Here is a 14,525-nt window from a genome sequence, read left to right as displayed (position 1 = left end):
GGGGGTATCGCACCCGGTAAACGCGTGGGAGAATAGTACCGTCCCTGGTGATCGCTGGGAGTCCTGAGGGTTGTAGGAGGTCGTAGAGTAGTGACAGCAACCAGCTTCGCCCTTCGTGCTCTTCTGAAGGTAGGCGTTTTTCTCTTCAGCGCCTAAAGCGTTGAGAAGAACGAGCAGGTCGACGTCCTCTCCAACTATGACGACCCGATCGGCTATTGCTCTTTTTGAAAGCGACATCATGACGATCTCTCGATCCGCATCTTCTTCGGCAAGAGCCACTTTCACTCCCTCCCTCTGAAAGGCGTCACAAAGAAGAGATATTAGGCGTCACTTGTTGTTCTCATTGCCCAATATATGCTCTTGAGCAATCTGAATTACTGTGGATTCATCAAACGTCAATTCATAGCTGGAATGAGCTGCGTAGCGCCGAAGTCGTTCCGCTGTTTTGGTGTTGTTTTTTGGTATCATCTTCGGGGTAGCCGTCAGAAACGTTGGAGACGTTCTTCCGAAAGTGGTTACGGACGTAGGTGGTATTACGCGCCAAAAGTGCTCGAACTGTGCTTTCCCGCTGCCACACGACCTTGTGCAAGAGGTAGCCACCATCCAAAACGACGTGGGTGCTGGCATCTATCGGCGTGTGTCTGGAAAGAGGAGTGAAGGCAGAGTACAGAGTGGATTTTGTGCCCTTACGCATTGAACAGAGATATCGGGAACGGGGCCAACTCATACTTGAAGTCAACCTTTAAATCCTCAGGACCTATCAGAATAAAACTACTGATTGAAAGCAAACTGTCAGTTTTGGGAAATGGAGGGTGGAGAGCAAACCAGTTTTTGAGCTTTTCCACAACACTGTTATCTCGGACGATTCTAGGACGTGTCATGTCTACATGCTGCTGAGATGGTGCAAAAACCTTCAAGCTCTTCACATATGTTCACCATAAACACCATTCCTGTTGTCCACCTTGCCAGCACATTGTCTTCATTGATGCATCAGCTTCTGTTCAATTGTTAGGTCTGACCACAACCCAGACCAAAACTTGTCAGACCGGCGAATGGTGAATGATCCTTTTGTGAACATGTCGTATTCACTTTTATCCATCCGATCTTGTAGAGCCATCATATCCTGAAGGTAGAGGTGCACGCTCTCAGCATACAAAAAATGTCTAGCTGCGTGGACAAAAGGGAGCATCTTGTGGACAGTGTACAAATGAAGGTTACAATAAAAAATAAATAAAACCACAAAACCATAAAAGACGTAAGAATAATTTATTTGCATTTCCCTCCAAAACCCACTTATGACTGTTTTTTGTTATTTGTCGTGTTTGAGAGAACAGCTGGGCATATAGGTACTACTCTGGTCTCAAATGAAAGCTAATTAAATTTACTACAACTTCATTCCATATAATATTTGACGTTGGATGCGTATTTTAGAAGATATTTCACAAAATATGTGACCATTTTTAAAATCACTTTTTGGGAAAAATTGCCTATTTTCGAAGACCTGTGTGTTGTGAACCAATGGCTGTATGGTGCTCGCTCTGGTCTCAAATTGTAGCACGTTTAGTATACTTTAAAAGTATGTAGAGTAACTATACTGGTCAGACACTTCCTTCACTGAGATATTGAGCAAAACCCGAAATAAGTCAGAAAATTTCATGGCTTTTGGGTTCACCGCCATTCGCACAGCATTTTCGAAATTGCAAATCTGCTTTTTTAATATTGGTTTGGCTCCTTACAACATATACAAAATTCAGAACGACCGGAACTTTTGCAAGCACGACCCCCTTTTCATGTTTAACTTGACTGCACTAAAAGGAGTAGTTTTGAACTTAGCTAACGGTTCCACGGTGAGGGGCGCGTGTTATTATGTGGATCTTTCTTATTGGCTGGAGAAGAGCAGGGTGCTATTTCCATCCTAAAGCTAGCAACTGTAACCTGGAGAGAGAGATTTACAGGGTGGGGGAGGGGGGGGTATTGGTGGCGGAACGTTCTGAAACTTTCTTCAACTATCTTCTTCTAGAAATAATGTATTATGTATTATAAACAAATGCAAGTTTATGTTGTGGGTTCAGTCAATTAGTTATTGAAATATAGTGTACCTGTTAAACTTATTTTTAATGTTAGCTCACGTTTTGATTACGTGAAACATGTATTTATTTTTATATATTTACTATTAATATTACTATATTTTAGGAGTGTTCATGTGAGTTTTATATAGTGATATTTCATAATCTATAAAAGATTTACCTCACGAAAGAAGATAACGAAAACAAACTGAACATACGTACCTTTCTAACCTCCCCCTCCCCCTATTCACATTACTTTATTAACATCTGAACAAATTTATTACAGTTATACATTAGCGCTTAATGAATCCCACAGGCGGTCATCTCTGACTTATGGAATATGGGTTAGGATATTCTTATCTGTTGTAAGTGCACCTGACTTACGCACCGTCCATCGCAGGATCGGGACGATCTTTTATAGATTATTAAATATCACTAAATAAAACTCACAGGAACACTCCTAAAACATTGTAATCTTAATAATAATAATAATAATAATAATAATAAATATATATAAAGTAAATAAATAAATGTTTCATGTAGTCGGAACATGAATTAACATTAAAAATAAAGTCTAATAGGTACATTCTATTTCAATAACTAATTTATTAAACCCACATCATATACTTGCATTTCATTGTTGAAGAACTTTCTTTAACTACATTCTTCTAGTAATAATGTATTATGTATTTGTAAATGTAGTGTCTGGTCTGTTAACTAATCTAGGGTGAAAATTAGCGAGTATGTCGTGGTTAGTGTTTTCAGGTTATTTCTGTTTATTGATTAGGTTACGTATTTTATTTTCGATGGCCTTCTGTTTCCTGATTGCTTCTTTTTTTAATGTAGTCCTGTAAACAAGTTTGATATGATGTCCATTGAGTAAGGTGCCAGAAGTTGCTAAGGTTCAGGTGGATATCTAGAATTTGTTTGTTGATTGTTTGTTTCTTTAAGTACGCAAATTAAATTTCGTTTCTAATCCATGTGACTGTGACGGGGATGTTGATATTTTAGCTGAAGTTGTTGTGGGTTTAGCTTTTACGGGTATGTACTTAGGAACGAGATTCAATTCTAAACATTTCCTATTGAATATGATTGATTTATCAATGTTCATGATTTTCATTTTAAGTGCTTTGAGCTTTTAGGGTTTGTGATTTTCATGATTCGCAATTAATTTGTTAAGGAAGAAGCCATATTTTCCAGTGTCGACTTATTAAATGTAATAAAAACTTTCCAGTCTGTCAGACACACAAATATTTTAAATGCAAATTAAAATACTCTAAGCATACCTGTAAAAATCATATCGTCCCTGTTCTGCCAAAACGGCGAATGTCACAATGATCTTCCTACCCATTATTTCCCTTAAGACTGGTCACGCCTTCCAGCCACATATGGATATGCATTCCATCAGAACAATTTTCGTTGAGTTCATTTTCCTATGCGCGTGTGTAAAGGAAAATGAACCTTAAATACAACACACTCTAGGAGTGGGTAAAAGCCATGCAAACATACATTCCTTCAGTATGGTACAGTAAAGTTAATTTTCCTTTACAAGCGTGCATAGGACTCTGAACTCAACGAAAATTGTTCTGATGGAATGCATATCAATATATGGCTTGAAGGCGTGACCAGTCTTAAGGGATATAATGCATAGGAAAAGCATTGTCACATTCGCCGTTTTGGCAGAACAGGGACGATATAATATATATAAACAATGACATGTTTCGTTCTACAGATCTCCTCAGATTCTATCAAATCACGTAAATTATGTGCATATATGTGCAGTATAGTTTACGTAGTGTGAACTTGTCAGTGATACGGAGATAGGTGATAATATGAACCATATATGAGTAAAAAAAAGTGACTGCATGGGAAACGTCCAACACCGTATAATGAAATATACTTTCTAAACAATTAACCAAGGTCATGGAGAATTAATAGCATGCGGCTTCGGAGGAGCCTAGAGCAAGTTACTAATAAAAGTAAAATACTTTACCATACAAAAAAATACGCAAATATTTCCAATACTTAATGGATTAAAATTAAGAACATGTGTAGAAATGAACTTAAGTTCACCAAAGGGAGCAAAAAAATCATATGACCTCGTGGTCATTTATAAACGCCTTTCTAAGTTTTAGGAATAATTACATATTTTTTCACCTTATCAAAGAGGAACGTGTATCATGTAACAACAAAAATAAATTAAACACGTGAACATTTTGCTCACAAAATGTACCTCCCTCCTTAAGGGGTCATGTATAACAAGAGTTCTGCTGTAGCCTCAAAGGAGCGTGTTGCGTCACTGATTCTGTTTTGGAACAGTGTTTCAAGCCGTCGCATTACACAGCTCACTTGTCTTGATGGATACTTTTCGTGAGTGTCAGTAGACGAGGAGGATTGTGGAAGGGTTGTAACTTGATACCTCCATACGAAAATGATCGAGTTGCCGAGAAGAAAAGTAGGCGGAGTTTACTGTCTCGAAGCTGCTATCTGGCATCTCGCTTGCAAAGTGTTCGCATGTAACTTTGGATAGTGGCCTCCTGGTGAGCTGAGTTGCAGGAACCCAAATGCACTAAAATAGATAACAAGAGTTGTTTCTTTCACAGCGTATTATAATCAAAAGGCAAAAACATTCTTTCTAATAGACAGAAGTTCATAAGATTTCCAGTGGCCTATTTGGTTCTCATGAAGTTCATGGGTATAATCTAACCGAGGACTGGAAAACATCTCGACTTCTTCATACTAAAAAAAGTGTAACGTTACGTAATGATGCTAATGATAATAATAATAATAATAATAATAATAATAATAATAATAATAATAATAATAATAATAATAATAATAATAATAATAATAATAATAATTGTACCGGGCGGTACACCTCCACGCCGCTAATTTAAAATTTGCGCCAGTTGAAACTCCTCTGCTGGAGGAAGTCTGAACCTTATATACGCTATTAATTCGCTACCTTCTCAAAAGATGTCACCACGTGGAAAATTTTGAGTTTTTGAAAAGTGTCGTTTTTGATGTGTTTTTGTTTTGCTTGAAGTAAGAAGTGTGAACTTTCTCTTTTAGAGGACACTACTGAAGATCAACAATAGTGCACCCTAGTGCGGAGTCAAAGAACTATTTTGTTGGAGAAATTTTTATTTCAAATGTTTGTTCCTTGCTAAATTTTTTTTAGTCATTGGTTAAGTTGGCTGTATACCCCTCTCTTTCCCCTTGTTTTGCATTTAACCAATCCCGAATTTCTGTTATTAATTTCTGACCAATCGTAGGTATCTTCCCCCATCTTGAATATGTTGCTGTATCCTACCCAATAAAAAGTTTGTGGGAGGGTGTTTTCATTCCCCTAACCCCTAGAACCTTCCGCGAGAGGATATAAACTGCTGATTTTAGGGTCTCCGGGCCACTTCAGTTCCATCTTTCAGTGTATTAAGTACATAGCAGGAGGCGGGAAGCGCCTCTTTCCTCGGCAGCGGTCAACAACAAGGTAATGGCCGATTAATAACTTCTTTCTTTGCTTGCTCAGCAGTTTAACTCTCGGGGCGGGTTCTAAGCGTTCCACCATGTAACCTTTTCCTAAATGTAACTACTCCTTTTATATATTCTCTTTTAAAGCTACATACTGGGATAGAGAGTGCTAACCCTCTCGAGCTCCCACTCATATTGTTTTGAGGTGAACTTATTTTTCTCAACCTATTCTTCGTTAATGTAAAACAAATTGTTCTCTTCTTAAGTCACCTCTTTAGTATGGGATTAGCCCTTGTATTAACGGCCTAGTGCCAAGTAGGTCTTAATCAAAGTGTATTAGGAGTGCAAGTTCGCCTCCTCTCAAATTGTTATTTTAGAGGTCATTTAATTAACCTCCATTGCATTTAATAGACCTCAGTAGATTGGGTATTTTACCCCTGTGTTTATGTCCGTTGCGGACAACTTGAAGGTGGAGTTTGGTGTGGCCTGAGAGAGGCTTAAATTTGAGAGCGAGTGGCTCTTTTGAAAATTGAGTGTTGTATGCCTCGTGGAGGCTTTTCAGTGTAATTTGGAGCTAGGGCTCCTTGGCATGAATGGGGTTTTCTGCCCCTCTGTTGAAACTTGTGTTTGGAGGTAAAACTGAGCTGATTGCCCAAGCATTGTGTTTTCAGGGCTCGAAGCCCAAATCCTGTAAATATTGTAACTACCCTTGGACTTGCTACTTTGTACCTGCCATGCTTGTTATTTCTTTGTTTTTGAAAAGAAAATATAACCTGATTAAATTTTAAATTAATTTTACTTTAGTAGCTTGAGACCCGTTCACCACCCCGCACCTTCTTTCACGCATAACTACCACAAAAACACGGTAACAAGTGTTAGCAGAGCGTGGTTGAATGGGTCTCAATTTAGCCCCTTTTGACGGCTAAACATTGTTTTGTTCCGAACTCTAACTATTTTCCCAGTTGCTGGAATCTTTTGAGTTTTTCAAAATTGTTCTGTCACCATGCCCGGCCCTCGCGATGTTCTCCATCTTAACTATTTGCGCAAGGAGGAGTTGATCTATGAATTGACAATTAGAAATGTACAATCTGGAGGCACGGTTGCAGTAGACACAAACAAGCTTAGAGAGTCCCTAGATTTGCCCATTTCCATCCCCAATTTGGGAGAGAAAGAAATTGACGACTCTCTTTCCACGATCACGGAATATATTACTGGGCTAGCTTCTGTAGTTAGTTTTTTGATGAAAATGATCCTTCTCCTAATCAAATTAAGCGTGTGCAAGCTAGGCTATATCACTTTTCAAATAGAGTTAACGATCTGTTGTCTCTAAAGTTGAATGACGTTCAGAAGAAGGAAGCTAGTACGCTGCTTGAAAATATGTCTGAATTATCTAGCAAGGTCACTCAATTGTTAACAGGGGAGGTTCCTCCCAAAAGCGATCTACCCACCACAGTGAATGTAGGTAGCGAGGAAGAGCCTCATAAGGGAGAAGTTAATAGGATAACCGTTGCTGCTCAAACTATCTCTGCCCCATTGGACAACGAATCTGAACGCCGTGCATCGTTGAGTAATATCCGTTCGGAATTAACTTCCTTGCCATTGAAACCTTTACCTACTATGTCACCCGGGTTTAGCAGCTTGCCTCACCCATTGGCAATGTTGCTCAGAGGTATCTCTAAGTTTTCGGTTAATACCACCAGTGAAGTAATTTCATTTTTAAGATTTCTGGTTGAATTTCAGGATCATGCCCTTGTGTTTTCTCTTTCTCCATGTCAAATTTTGCAAATTATCTATCCTTATGCAATTGGTATTCTTTCTGACAAAATAGTAAGAGCCATAGCCGAACAGTCATCTATTGAAGATTTTCATGCACACTTGCTTGCAAATTTTATTCCCGCCCGCGCGAGGTCTTCTGTGATTCAGAAGTACTATTATCGTGTACAGCGATTGGATGAGAACTTGGCTGATTTCATACAAGACATTAAGTTTTATACTAGGGTGTTTGCTCTTCACTTCCCTGAGGATCAAATTGTACAAGCTATTGTGGAAGGTATTTCACCATCTTATAGGTCATACTTGTGTTTCGCGGCGTGCCCGCAAACTTTCTCTGAACTTGAAGCGTTGGCCGTCTCAGCGGAAGGAGTTAGGTACGCCGATTCTTTGCGTGTGGCAAAAGAACCCCCTCCTTCGTTTAGTAATACTCGGCCTCCACCTCGCCGACCAGTCACACCCCGTAAATGTTATGCTTGCGGGTCGCCTGACCATCTTCGCAATAAATGTCCATTGGTCAAAACTAGTAGGGCAAATAATGGAGCTGGTTCAGCACAAGGCTGTTTTAAATGTGGGGCTTTCTCACATATCGCCAAGAATTGCCCAAACTCGAATAGCACCCCCTCCTGCTCAACTTCTGGTGCAAATTCTACCTATGCCAATAATAAAAAGTGACTAGTGGCTTCGGCTGAATCGACTAATCCATCTTCCCGAGACTCAGCCCCTGGTAAACAGGTTGTAAATTCAGGGAACGAGCAATTTTCAAATTTATCTTTTGAAGGTCCCAAAGAGTGTCTTAGGATTGCGGCGGATTCCCCCGCACCTGTTCCTTTTCTTAAGATTGAGTTAAATAACGAGCCTATTACAGCTCTCTTAGATTCAGGCAGTGTTTGTTCGATTATTTCGGCTGAATGGTATTCTAAATTGAAATCTGTTTGTAAACTACCTGACTATGTCTCATCTCCTGTTCAATATGTTTCGGCTAATTCATCCCCATTAGAAATTCTAGGTTCCTTATTGGTCAAAATTCGTATTTTTAAATTCACTTGGAAAGTTAAATTGTTTGTGGCCAAGCTCTTGTCTTGCCCCATTATATTGGGAGCGGACTTTATTTTTCACACTGGTCTTGTGCTCGATCTTCAGAGTAGGTCTTGCACTTTCAAATTTGCCTCTAATTGTAGCATCCCTTTATTAAAGTGTAATTCTGCATCATGTTCTTCTATTTCGCCTACCCAGGATGAGATGTTGTTAGACCTTAGACATCTACCTGAAGAGCAGGCTGATAGTATTCGTAAGCTGTGTCAGTCGTTTCCAGAGGTGTTTTCTGATACTCTTGGTGTTACTGACCTTATTGAATACAAAATTGAGGTCACGGATTCGATTCCTGTCCGTTTTCCACCGTATAGGCTATCTCCACCTAAAATGAAGGCTCTGAAAGAAATTATCGATCAGATGTTGAAGGATGGTATTATTAGGCCCTCTAAGTCAGCGTATTCCTCGCCTATTTTTCTAGTCCCGAAACCCCAAGGGGGCTTCAGGCCTGTCATTGATTACAGGGCTCTCAATCGGAAGGTGGTGTTACAATCTGTGCCCCTTCCCGACCTTCATTCTTGTTTTTCATGGTTTCGTAAGGCCAAGTTCTTTACTATCTTGGACTTGAATCAGGCCTATAATCAAATTCCCCTTGCCGAAGAGTCTAAACACCTTACAGCGTTTGCCACGGACTGGAATTTATATGAATACAACCGCGTGCCTTTCGGGCTCCCCACGGGAGCAGCTGTACTCACTAGGCTACTAGATAGGGTCTTCTCCGACATCAAATTTGAGTACTTATATCACTACTTGGATGATGTCGTCGTATTTTCAGAGCCTTTTGAAGAGCATCTAGATCATCTGCGAGAAGTTCTCGATCGCCTTCGTAAAGCTGGGTTAACTGTTAAGTTGTCCAAGGTTGCCTTTGCCAAGCCCTCTATGTCTTTCCTAGGGCATATTGTGTCATCTGATGGTGTAGCCGTCGATCATTCTAGAACACAGGCCATCCGTGATTTTAAACCTCCCAAGGACATCAAAGGCATCGCCAGGTTTATTGGTATGGTGAATTTCTTCAGGAAGTTTATTCCTAACTTCGCTAATAGAGCGGCGCCCCTAAACCTTCTTCGTAGGAAAGGCATCAAATTCGAGTGGGGACCTTCTCAACAAGCCGCTTTTGAAGACCTTAAATTAGCTCTTTGTAATGCCCCTGTACTTGCTATGCCTGATTTCTCGAAGAAATTCATCGTCCAAACCGACGCGTCGTCGTCAGCAGTAGCGGCAGTCCTTCTTCAAGAGACTGAACTAGGGAGGCGACCCATCGCCTATGCATCTAGGACCTTGTCGGCTCAAGAAGCCAAGTATTCCATATATGAGCTCGAAGGTTTGGCAGTCTTATTCGCCTTAGAGAAGTTCCGTCTCTATCTGGAACATGTTAAATTCGACCTGGAGACAGATAATCAAGCCTTAAGCTGGGTCTTAGGTAGGCCGCGTCGTACTGGTCGTATAGCCCGTTGGGCCATCCGTATTTCTGCCTTCCAGTTTGATGTTAGACATATCAGAGGTACCGAAAATATTGTCGCTGATGGACTCAGCCGTATGTTTTCAAACGACGTCGAGACCCAAGAACCGGTCGACAGTTCATCACCTCCCGAGTCCATACTATCTGATGTTAATGCCATCTTAACGGATGCCCCCATGCTCTTTAGGGATATCGAGAAATACCAACGTGAAGATCCGACGCTGGCTCCGATAATGGAAACCCTTTCTTCTGGGGAACATGTTGTCCCTTATGTTCTGAGGAATGGTGTTCTATGTTGCCCTTCGAGGCATGACAAGATGATGAAGGTTGTCGTTCCAGCTGTCCTTGTGCCTATGATCTTCAAATACTATCATGAGACCCCATTGGGGGGGCATCTGGGAATATTTAAAACTCGTGAAAAGATTCGTGAAATGTTCATCTGGAAAGGTATGGACGGTGAAATCCGTGAACTTGTAAAAGCTTGTAAATCTTGTTTGCTCAGTAAACCCACCATGTCCAACAAGGTAGGCCTTTTGTCTTCGCATCAAGCATCGCGCCCCATGGAACGCCTGTATATTGATTATGTAGGACCTTTCCCCCAGTCGAAGGGAAATGCCAACAAATTCATCTTTGTATGTGTAGATGGTTTTACAAGATTTTCCTGGTTATTTCCGACTAAGCTGGCTACCGCTCAGTCCACCATTACTTGCCTAAATTCTATTTTTGCTTCTTTTGGTCCGTGCCAATATATTGTGTCCGATAATGCTAAGGCGTTTACATCAAATCCTTTTCGTAATTTCTGTTTTGACTTATCCATCTCTCATGTAACTACTTCTGCTTATTACCCTCAGCCATCTCTGGCTGAACGGGTTAATCGTAATCTCAGGTCCGCACTTATTGCCTATCATCATGATGATCATTCCAGGTGGGACACGTCCCTGCATTGGTTAGCTTTTGCTTTGAATTCGGCGGTTCATGAATCACATAAATTTACTCCAGCTTCTTTGATGTTCAAGTTTGTTCTCAACTCGCCGCTCTCTAACCTCTGGTCTCTGAGTGACATTCTACCCGAGACAATAGATCCGGATAATATTAAAGATCTTTGGAAGAAGGCTAAAGCCAATCTTAAGGTATCTCATGAAATGGTTAGGGAAAGGTATGATCGTGGACGGAGACCCACCACTTTGAATGTAGGTGACCAGGTGATGGTCAAGAACTTTGTTCCCGCGGGCAAGCTTGCCCCCAGATTTCATGGGCCTTGTATCATTCTCGATTTTCTTACGCCAGTTACGTTGTTAGTAAGCAATCCAGCCACCGAGAGGATATTTAGGGTTCACCTGTCACAGGTGAAACCGGTGTAATTTCCGTGTTAACTTGCTTCATATTATTTTGAAAGGAATATGAAGGTTAATTTTTTTTTTTTTTTTGAGTTTCATTTTTAAGGCTTTCTGCCCCTTCTATAATATTTTGTTTTATATGTAAGCATTTGTGTGAAACCTCCCCCGATTTGTTAAACTGCCATCCTGTCCTTGCCTCGGCCATTACCACGCTCCCGTCTCCTGCTCCAATACACACTGTGGCTGAATTATATTAAATGCCATGGACATCTGCACGCCGCTGACCCCTCAACCTCTTCACCAAGCCTGTGCCCTCAAAAAGATGATGGTCCAACACAATTCTGCCGCCTAGCTTTAATGTTTCAGTGCCCCCGCAGCCGCGCGGCGCCGTGCAGCAACTGGGGCAGAGGACGGGCCCCCTCTTCTCCAGCGAGGACGTCAGGTGCACGGCGAGCCGGAGCTCTCCTCCCGGCCAAGGCTGATGCGCGGCGCACGACCTGCTACTTGCCCGCAGCCTGTATATGTTCACCGTGGGCGCGGCGTGTTTCAACACCTCTGCTCCCCACATAGTGCGGGCGAGCGGTATCTCAGGGTACTTGAGGGGTCCGAGCGGCCTCCCTTTGGACGCAAGCTGCAACGGCCGGTCTGGCCATTCAACTTAATCAACATCAACTACATGGACAGTTACGATAAGCAATGACTACACTTGGGAATTCAACAGCAATATTTGGTGGCAATTGCAAAATTTTTCTTCACCTCTAAGTATTAAAAGTTTATCTTCAGAAATTCAACTTCTACAAATATAAAGACTTTACTTCACCTGCAACAACAAAATTTTGAAACTGAATCAAACCAAATTAAGAAATCTTATAAATGCTTCTGCAATCAATCTTCATATCCACAGCATAACTTGGACCTTGTTTCAAACAGATTTCATGTGTCACCCCTGGAGGTACTTTCGGGGGGGGGGAGGTCTGTACCGGGCGGTACACCTCCACGCCGCTAATTTAAAATTTGCGCCAGTTGAAACTCCTCTGCTGGAGGAAGTCTGAACCTTATATACGCTATTAATTCGCTACCTTCTCAAAAGATGTCACCACGTGGAAAATTTTGAGTTTTTGAACCGTGTCATTTTTGATGTGTTTTTGTTTTGCTTGAAGTAAGAAGTGTGAACTTTCTCTTTTAGAGGACACTACTGAAGATCAACAATAGTGCACCCTAGTGCGGAGTCAAAGAACTATTTTGTTGGAGAAATTTTTATTTCAAATGTTTGTTCCTTGCTAAATTTTTTTTAGTCATTGGTTAAGTTGGCTGTATACCCCTCTCTTTCCCCTTGTTTTGCATTTAACCAATCCCGAATTTCTGTTATTAATTTCTGACCAATCGTAGGTATCTTCCCCCATCTTGAATATGTTGCTGTATCCTACCCAATAAAAAGTTTGTGGGAGGGTGTTTTCATTCCCCTAACCCCTAGAACCTTCCGCGAGAGGATATAAACTGCTGATTTTAGGGTCTCCGGGCCACTTCAGTTCCATCTTTCAGTGTATTAAGTACATAGCAGGAGGCGGGAAGCGCCTCTTTCCTCGGCAGCGGTCAACAACAAGGTAATGGCCGATTAATAACTTCTTTCTTTGCTTGCTCAGCAGTTTAACTCTCGGGGCGGGTTCTAAGCGTTCCACCATGTAACCTTTTCCTAAATGTAACTACTCCTTTTATATATTCTCTTTTAAAGCTACATACTGGGATAGAGAGTGCTAACCCTCTCGAGCTCCCACTCATATTGTTTTGAGGTGAACTTATTTTTCTCAACCTATTCTTCGTTAATGTAAAACAAATTGTTCTCTTCTTAAGTCACCTCTTTAGTATGGGATTAGCCCTTGTATTAACGGCCTAGTGCCAAGTAGGTCTTAATCAAAGTGTATTAGGAGTGCAAGTTCGCCTCCTCTCAAATTGTTATTTTAGAGGTCATTTAATTAACCTCCATTGCATTTAATAGACCTCAGTAGATTGGGTATTTTACCCCTGTGTTTATGTCCGTTGAGGACAACTTGAAGGTGGAGTTTGGTGTGGCCTGAGAGAGGCTTAAATTTGAGAGCGAGTGGCTCTTTTGAAAATTGAGTGTTGTATGCCTCGTGGAGGCTTTTCAGTGTAATTTGGAGCTAGGGCTCCTAGGCATGAATGGGGTTTTCTGCCCCTCTGTTGAAACTTGTGTTTGGAGGTAAAACTGAGCTGATTGCCCAAGCATTGTGTTTTCAGGGCTCGAAGCCCAAATCCTGTAAATATTGTAACTACCCTTGGACTTGCTACTTTGTACCTGCCATGCTTGTTATTTCTTTGTTTTTGAAAAGAAAATATAACCTGATTAAATTTTAAATTAATTTTACTTTAGTAGCTTGAGACCCGTTCACCACCCCGCACCTTCTTTCACGCATAACTACCACAAAAACACGGTAACAATAATAATAATAATAATAATAATAATAATAATAATAATAATAATAATAATAATAATAATAATAATAGAATGTACACAATTTGCATAATTTTGCTTGTTCTCGATTCCTTGCTATAATTATTTAATAGTCCGACTCGTTGGCTGAACGGTCAGCGTACTGGCCTTCGGTTCAGAGGGTCCCGGGTTCGATTCCCGGCAGGGTCGGGGATTTTAACCTTAATTTGGTTAATTCGAATGGCACGGGGGCTGGGTTTATGTGTCGTCTTCATCATCATTTCATCCTCATCACGACGCGCAGGTCGCCTACGGGAGTCAAATAGAAAGACCTGCACCTGGCGAGCCGAACCCGTCCTGGGATATCCCGGCACTAAAAGCCATACGATATTTCATTTCATTATTTAATACATTTTGTCTTTTTAGATATTTGTCGAAATGATATCTTTCCCATTTCTTATCGCACGGATTACATACACACACACTACCCACTTAGATGATGAATATAGATCCTTTCACGGAATGTATTGGTTGAAGCCGTGATCAACTAACCAAGTGCTTGTGCAACGTGATATCTGGATAGGTCCCGACCAGCGTCTGTCTATCATTATAACCGACATGTATAACTGTGAGAAATTCTGGCCACCTTTCTTCTTTCTCCATTGACCATGCTCCCATCCCTGTGGTGTAGAAGGCAGTACCATGCTAGTTTTGATGTCTTCGATGAAAATCGTACCTTTGCTAGTTCATACAGTACACTTTTTGTTTTTTGCTAGGTGCTTTACGTCGCACCGACACAGATAGGTCTTATGGCGACGATAGGGGCAAGGAAGGGTTAGGAGTGAGAAGGAAGCTGCCGTGGCCTTAATTAAGGTACAGCC

Source organism: Anabrus simplex, chromosome 3 (genome assembly GCF_040414725.1).
Source record: "Anabrus simplex isolate iqAnaSimp1 chromosome 3, ASM4041472v1, whole genome shotgun sequence".
NCBI classification, from domain to species: domain Eukaryota; kingdom Metazoa; phylum Arthropoda; class Insecta; order Orthoptera; family Tettigoniidae; genus Anabrus; species Anabrus simplex.
This window is presented reverse-complemented; position numbering follows the sequence as displayed.